The 8,399-nt window shown below is 39.3% G+C and overlaps 1 long non-coding RNA gene across 1 annotated transcript in view; it reads left to right on the forward strand.

The window, feature by feature from the left end:
* Nucleotides 1-7,107, forward strand: part of LOC132537689 (uncharacterized) — a 90,087-nt gene extending 82,980 nt beyond the window's left edge. Inside the window, exon 3 of the long non-coding RNA XR_009549150.1 lies at nt 6,984-7,107. This is a non-coding gene — a long non-coding RNA (uncharacterized LOC132537689). The remainder of the gene's footprint in view (nt 1-6,983) is intronic.
* The last annotated feature ends 1,292 nt before the right edge of the window (nt 7,108-8,399 follow it).

An 8,399-nucleotide genomic window follows, 5' to 3' on the forward strand; every position in this document is an offset into this window, starting at 1 on the left:
AATATGCACTGGTATAAATTCTTTAACATTACATGAAGAAAAAGGGAGAAATAAATACAGACAATAGTGGCTTTAAGAATAAAATGGAGAGGCTCTAGCAACTCTCAAAAAGTGAATGACCTTACTTTTTATTTATTTCAATTCCCATAGCTATTTTGAATTATTTGATATATATTTATATTATATTATTTGATATATATATATTTATGCTATATTGAACACAAATGTATGCTTATCTAGAGGCAAATTAGATTACAATGCATTTTGAGTAGAAGTCTATTTTTGATGTTGTATTTTTCACACTAACAATCTTGAAGCTGTAAGGACCAATGGTCTGAAATTTGTGCCAATGTCTTTTATTGCCACATAAAATTTGTAATCACACACATATGATGGGCCTAGATCTCTAAGGGATCACTCTCTCCACCACCACTTATGGCTTCCATAAGGAATAGTGTCTTGTGGGACCTCCCAAGACCTTGGCTTTATCATAAAGAAACAATAGTGATAGCCCCAGTCTTCAAAGATAACCTCGGGCTATCCTGCCCTGCCACTCGAAAAAGACTGGTCCTGAAATGAGTGTTGCCTGCATTATTCCCAGTTGTGACTATGAGATGCAAGTTCAGGCCAATAGGACTTAGAGGTTACACAGACTCTAGTATTAAATATATAAATATAAATGTAAATGAAAACATAAATAAAAATGCCCTGGGGCAGATAGACGGAGGTAGAGGTAAATAGTTAATTATATATATATTTAAATCAGGGGCAACTCTCTGCTCTAATCCAACTTTCTAGCCCTTTTCTCTACTCTAACATCATTATCTCAGACAATATTCTTATCCAACTTCAGACTATCTACTAAACTCAAGCAAAACTGTCATAGTTGTGTGCCCCCAGGAACATGCCTAAAACGGGTAGCTTTCTACTACCCTAAAATCCCTAATCTCATCTTCTCTAATCTTACTTTTTAGTTCCTGTTCATTAAACATTTTGTCTCATCTTAGGTCATGTCACCTTCCAAACATATCATCTTAGGTCATGTCACTTTCCAAACTACAAATGTTACCAGGAATCTATCCCAACTTCTCTGGGCAGACAACCTCACCAATATGTCCTGGACCCTCACTACTCCAGAGCTCTAGTCCACTAGGGAAAGCTAGAAATAGGCTGGGGGTATAAATCAATCTGTCAAAACCCATGCTCAGCAGAGAAGCAATTACAGAAGCCAGAACTCCTACTGTCTGCTCACCAAAAACAACCTTGATCTATACTCCCAGTGGGGGAGAAATGATAGGATGAAGATAAAAGGGCTGGCTCTGAACTCCAGCTCCCTCAGCACCCAGTGAGAGAGAAGGAAAAGAAGAAGGACATATGGAGGTAGTAATGTTGTCATGAGTGGCTTGGAGGAAAAGAGAGGATTAAATCAGGATGAAAAGCAAGCAATTATGTATAAAGGTGGACAGATAGCTGTAGAGATGATGGTTAGTCTATATCTACAACCTTAGAGCAACTATAGTGGATTGGAGTGGGGAGACTGGGGATTCAGAACTCTGGTAGTGGGGATGGTGTGGATTTAAACCCCTGCTGAAATGTAATTTTTTAAAATAAAGGCATAAAAATAAAATAAAAATTGTTAAGAAAAATTGGAATATTTTTCTGGAGTTTGTAGAAAATGAGTAATCTGTTATAACATATGAATGTTCACTTTATGACAGCATATACATTCTTGATTTCTGTACATACATAAGAAAACCATATATATGTGTATATGTTTGTGGATACTTTGTGTCTGATGCTTTTGTGTCTGATGACCTCTGCCACAAGGGATTCTTGAATTGTAGAGAAAATACAATACACTGTAGAATTATAATTAAGACAAAGAAAATTATCAAGTGATAGAAATAGCTCATGAGCTACAGTAGGTAGGTTGAATTCTAGGACATACTTTGGATACTTACTCTTTAAGTGACTTTGGAACAAGTTATTTATGCCTTCTAAGTCTTACTATTTTAAGTGTAGTTATAAAAATGAACATTGCTGTTCCACAGAGGTTTTATGAGAAGGAAATCAAGTGATCCATGGGAAGTATTACATGTTTGGTACGTGTAACTCCTTTAATGGCAAGAAGCATCTAGCAGAGTTGTGAGCATTGGAATTAGCTTTATTATGTGATGCAGGTACTGTGTCATTCTACTCTCAGCCTCTGAAACTCCCCTTGTCTCAGTTAGTCAACTTCTGTGATCTCTGTTACTCACCTGTAAAGTAGTGATAATAGCAATATCTAATTTGTTCTGGTGTCTGAAAATAATTGAGATAAAAGATGACAAGAGCATAGAAATGGGGGTACAGGGCAAGTGCCCAATACATATTTGCTAACATGATAAAAATATTATTTCTACTGGACAGATTTTAGTTTAATTATTTATTTTTATTGTTGTTATTGTTATTGTTGTCTTTGTTGTTGACAGAGAGAAATGGAGAGGAGGGGAAGACAGAGAGGAGGAGAGAAAGATAGACACCTGCAGACCTGCCTTACTGCCTGTGAAGCAACTCCCCTCCAGGTGGGGAGCTGGGTGCTCTAACCGGAATCCTTATGCTGGTCCTTGTGCTTTGGGTCATGTGCGCTTAACCCATTGTGCTACCACCTGGCTCCCCAGTGATTTATTTTTTAATTGTTAATTCATTGCACAGAGAGAGAAAATGAGAGGGGAAAAGTCAGAAATTGGGAGGGACCAGAGAAATAGAGAGGAAGAAAGAGACACACCTACAGTCCTGCTTCACCACTCATGAAATCTCCCTGCAGGTGGGGACTAGGGGCTTGAGCCTGGGTCCTTGTGTATCATAACATGTGTGCTCAACCAGAGGTAGCACCACTTGGCTTGCAAGATGCAATATTTTTCTTCCATTGTTCTTATTCTTTACTTGTGTGCATCCCTCCAGAGTGACATAAATTTCTTACATAAAGTTTAATTCCTTTTATCTCTCATGTATAATTTTAAAGAGAAAGAGAGGCAGAGAGAATGAAAGAGACACAACATAGAAGCTTTTGTCAATGCAGTGGAGGCCAGGATCAAATCTGGTCACATGGTATAGCAGGTGCACCTTTCAGGTGCGGTATCTCAACCCAATATATATTTTTTTCCTTAAAGATAGAGACAGAGAAGGCAGGGAGATGAGAGAGAGAGAGAAAAAAAGAGAGAGAGAAAGAAACACAAAGCCACAGCATCTAACACTTCATGTATGTTATCCTTAATATGATGGGGGTTGGTTCAAATCTGTTGCACTGGACAAAGCAGAACACTATCCCAGCCAGCTATGTTTATGTTGGCAGTCCTAATTGTTCCAGACTACAAAAGTATTTCATAGTTTCACCTAGACAATTAATGTGAGACTTTCTTCTTAATTTTTAGCATAGTATTTGTTCTGTTTCCTGTCCCAAAGAAATACGTCAAATAGAGGGATATGATTTCTGTGTGGCTCCCACAGTGGGTGTGGGAATGCAGAAACATGTGAGAACACACCAACTAGGGCTAGAGGGTGATACCAAGGTGAGCACACACATTACCATGTACAAGGACGTGGGTTCAAGCCGGTAGTCCTCATATGCAGGAGGGATAACTAAGTCGGTTTTTCACCTCCTTCTCCTTCTCCTTCTCCTTCTCCTTCTCCTTCTCCTTCTCCTTCTCCTTCTCCTTCTCCTTCTCCTTCTCCTTCTCCTTCTCCTTCTCCTTCTCCTTCTCCTTCTCCTTCTCCTTCTCCTAATCCTTCTCCTTCTCCTTCTCCTTCTCCTTCTCCTTCTTCTTCTCCTTATCCTTCTTCTTCTTCCTTCTATTTTTCTTCCTCTTTTTCTTTTTCTTCTTCTTCCTCCTCCTCTTTTTCTTCTTCTTCTTCCTCCTCCACCTCCTCTTCTTCTTTTTACTAGAGCACTGTTCATATCTGGCATATGGTGATGTGGGGCACTGAACCTGGAACTATGAAGCATTAGGTTTGACAGCTTCTGTGCATAGCCTCTATGCTGTCCACACCTCCTATCGCAGAGCATCATCCTTAACAGGGTCTACTAAGACAGGAATAAAAAGGGACCATTTTAGTGTTAGTACCATAAAGAAAACCTTTGGAAGGAAGCCTATTCTTTGCTTAGAGCCTGGAGAACCCTGTGCCATGGTCAACAGCTCCCACCAAGCCTTGGAGCCCACATGGGACACTCTGGGACAAGCTGGGTGCAGCCTGGCCACACCTATAAAGGCTCAGAGCCTTTCTCAGCTCTATGTCAGCCCAAACACACCTGCCTGTCTCAACACTGAACAAGTCAGGCTCCAAATCCTCTTTGCCAGGTGTGACTTCCAAAGCTCAGCATTATATTATAGTTATGTGTTTTATAGCTCTCTTTCTGTAGTATTACACAGTACATTTTGTAAATCAGAATATATGATGCTTGGCACTCCAAGAAAAATTAAATAATTACAGTGATGGGACTTTTATTGCCTTGAAAGCTGTGCTCAAGGCCTTTGAAAAATAACAGCAAGCCCTGCATAACTTTAATATTTGGGGGCTGGGGCTGGGGGTATATAACATAATAGTAAATGCAAATAGACTCTCATAGCTGAGACTCAGAAGACTGAGGCTCAGTCAGCCCCTGTACCAACATAAGCCAGAGCTCATTAGTGTTCTAATAATACTAATAATGAATAAGGGAATATTTTGAGGATGTAGTAGGAGAAAACAAATTAATTTCTAGGACTTAAAACAGAAGTGTCATGCTTCATGTATGCTATCCTTAAATCACATATCAAAATAAATACATTCTGTCATTTGAGTTACTTATTGTTTTATATTGTTATTGCATTTATCTTTTTTAATCATTTTATTTGGATCTCAATTACTTAAAGTCCACCTGTGTACACATAGGTGTAATTTCTCATCTCCCTATGAGAGTTGTCTGCAAAACATTCTCACCCCTAACTGATGTCCTTTTCTGCCATCAGGCATCAGCACTCTGAGCCTACCCCAACCCTGACTTTCTTAAAAGGAAAGTCTCACACTCTGCAATATACACAAACTTCATATTGTCAAACAGCTTTGTAGAAATTAAAATTTTCAACAGTGTATATCCAACTAGGGTGGTACAGTTTGTGGCTTTTTTAATTTAATTTTAGTATAACAACAGGAATGAACTCACACAGACAGGGTATATCGTACAGTATGCTTTGCCCAATATGTCACTACTGCTTTCTGGACAGAGAGAGAGAGAGAGAGAGAGAGAGAGAGGGACCCCAGCACTCATTGAGCCCTTATGATGCTGTAATTCTATACAGGTCTTAGCACATGGGAAGACATGAACTATGTCTGAGTGAACTGTGAGCCAAGTCTCTGATTATTGTTTCTTAGCTGTTTGTTTATTTGGAGACAGAAAGAGATGCTGAGAATAAAAAAAAGAGAGATAGAGGAAGAGAGAAGGGCACCTTCAGCATTAATTTACTCCTTATGAAGCTTCTCCCTTTGTAGGTGGGGACTGGGGGCTGGAACTTGGGTCCTTCCATAGGATAACATGTACACACAAGTGAGTGTCCCACCACCCAGCCCAGCCTGTGCATAATTGTTTTCAGGAGAGAAATAAATTAGAGCCACTCTCAGCTTTAGGCGTGTCCATGATGAAACCTGGGGCCTCACGTATGCTCTAATGTAAAGTTGTCTCCCAGTGTAAAATTGCTTTGTTATTTTTTAATATTTTTATTTATAAAATATTTATTTTATAAATAAAAATATTTATAAAATAGAAGTATTGACAAGAATTGCTCTGTTATTTTAAAGATATATTTTTTCTACTTCCTGTGTGTTTGAGAGATAGGGGGCCAGGGCAGTGGTATACTCAGTTAAGGGCACATAGTACTAAGTGCAAGGACCTACGCAAAGATTCAGGTTCAAACCCCCCTCCATGCCTGCATGTGGGGCACTTCACAAGCAATCAAGCAAGTCTATAGGTGCCTATCTCCCTCCCATATCTCCCCTCCCCTCTCAGTTTGTCTCTGTCCTATCCTATCAAATGGAAAAAATGTCTCCCAATAGCAGTGGACTCATAGTTCCATCACTGACCCCCAGTGATAACCTGGAGGCAAGAAGAAAAGAGAGAGACTAGAGCACGAGACTGCTAGTCTAGCACTGTATTCACTGAATCATTTCCCCAGGAATCATATGTGTTCATATGATTTATGTTTACATGGCTGTGATACGCTCTATCTGCCAGGTGTTTTTTCAGCAAAAACACATGGACAATTAGTATATATTCCAGAAAATCACTTAATTGGTTACTGTGTCCTTCCATTTACTTATTTAATATTTGAAGGAAATATGCTGACCACACTGTCAGGGAAAGAACTGCTCTCACTGAAACAGACTGAAGGATTCATGCTAGGAACAGACACCTTACACACAGGAAAATCTTAACTCACTCTTGCCTATCTGGACACATCTGAGCAGAATATCCCTGGATATATCACAAATCAAGACCACCAATTCTTCCTATGTCAGACATAACTGTGAGCCTTTCCCAGGGCAGGCTCCTCAGCTCCTCAGCTCCTCAGCTCCTCCTGGCTGGGCTCTCTCATTTTCCAGCCAGGGCTCTTAAACTACCCCCACCCCCACCCCCTACACTCTAACTGGGCTTCTCAAGCTCTCCCCTGGCTCAGCTACTCCATTCAAATTTTATTTTGTTTATACACCTGACTCTACTTACCTTAATTGTGACCCATATTTCTAACAATATTATTTATGCCCAACACATGAGCAGTGCAAATATTGAAGAAAGGGATTTAGAGATTACATACAGGTGTCTCTGAAGTGGCTTCTCAGCCCTCCTGTCTCCCAGTCCATGTCTATGCTGCTTTTTAGAGCAGACACGTGGAAAGGACCCAAAAGCTCATCAATTTTTGAACTGTAGGCTTATTTCTTCATTTGTGCAAACCACATGTTCTTTATTTCAGGGGAATAAAGAAGAATCCCTCCTTAGCAAGATTTTCCTGGGACTTCAGGAGGATGCACATAAAATACTTAGCGCAGAATACATTAGATTATCCTCCTACCTCATTTTATTGGGCCTAATAATTAACAGTGGTGAGTAGATCTCTCTTAACTATAAATTTAATTTGAGATGCAATTACAAGGTGTGTTGGCCTCTGAAAGAGGAATTGAAGCTTGTTGAAGGTGATTCTTTCTGGAGTGAATAGAACTATAGAGAAGATTAACTGTGTGGATACCAGGATCCAGATGTTAGCAGTTACGTTCTTGCAGAATTTGATGGCAAAGAAATAGCAGATTCATGAATCTGAAAGTAAACCTTAAACAGTTTTTTTTTGTCTCCTCCTTAAACAGTTTTGAAACAAACTACAGTACTAAAATAATAAATGAGTCAGGCAGTGTCCCTTTTATTATTGCAAATTTGACTAGCTGAAAGAATAGAGCTTAAGGCTGCTTTGTCAAAGTTACCTTATGGTTGACAACTGTTAGCACAGCAATCCACTGATTTATTATTTTTTATATTCATATACTTGTTTATTTACTTATTTATTGGATAGAGACAGAAATATTGAAAAGGAAGGGGATGATGAAGAGGGAGAGAGATAGACAGATAAATGCAATACTGCATCACTACTCACAAAGCTTTCCCCCTGCATGTGGAAACTGTGGTTTCTTATTTTAACATGTGTGCTTAGCCAGGTGTGCCACCACTCTCCTCCTTTTTTTTCTTTTCTTTTCCCATTGATTTCTGTTATTTAGTACCACAAATCAGAATGTGAGTAAACTAAAAGCTTTAAAGACAATAGATGGGATGGCATTATCTAAGTCTGGTACTGCTAAGAGGTTCATAATCCATTACCTCCAGTTTGTCAACTGGAGGAATCTGTGTGTTCCAAGAGAAAAATTAAACCATAAAACTATTCTTTTATATTTGAGCCATAAGGAAAAATAGAAAATGGGACTAATTTATAACAGCTGAGAGATAAGGGGAGAGGGAAGGGGAAGAGAGAGGAAGAAGAAAAGAGGGAAGAAAAGGGAGGGGGAGAGGGTAGAGAGAAGGAGACCAGAACACTACTTTGGCATCAGGAATCAAACCAGGACTCACAGGTCTGCAAGTCTTGGCCTCTGCCACCAGAGCTTGTTCCTTATTGCAAAGTCTGAGTGGTTTTGGGAAAGGAACTCAAAAGTTTATGTCTGCACATGACACTCATTTTATACTTCATTTAAATATGCATTTACAACATGTGTGCTTTATTAAATATGGGATTCCTCTTTGCATGCATTTGAGGGAGACAAATAGTTAGGACTTATGAAACAAGAACAGAAGGCCAGATGGTGGCACACCTGGTTAAGTGCACACATTACAGAGTACAAGGACCCAG

This window comes from Erinaceus europaeus, chromosome 3, assembly GCF_950295315.1.
Source record: "Erinaceus europaeus chromosome 3, mEriEur2.1, whole genome shotgun sequence".
In the NCBI taxonomy this organism is placed as follows: domain Eukaryota; kingdom Metazoa; phylum Chordata; class Mammalia; order Eulipotyphla; family Erinaceidae; genus Erinaceus; species Erinaceus europaeus.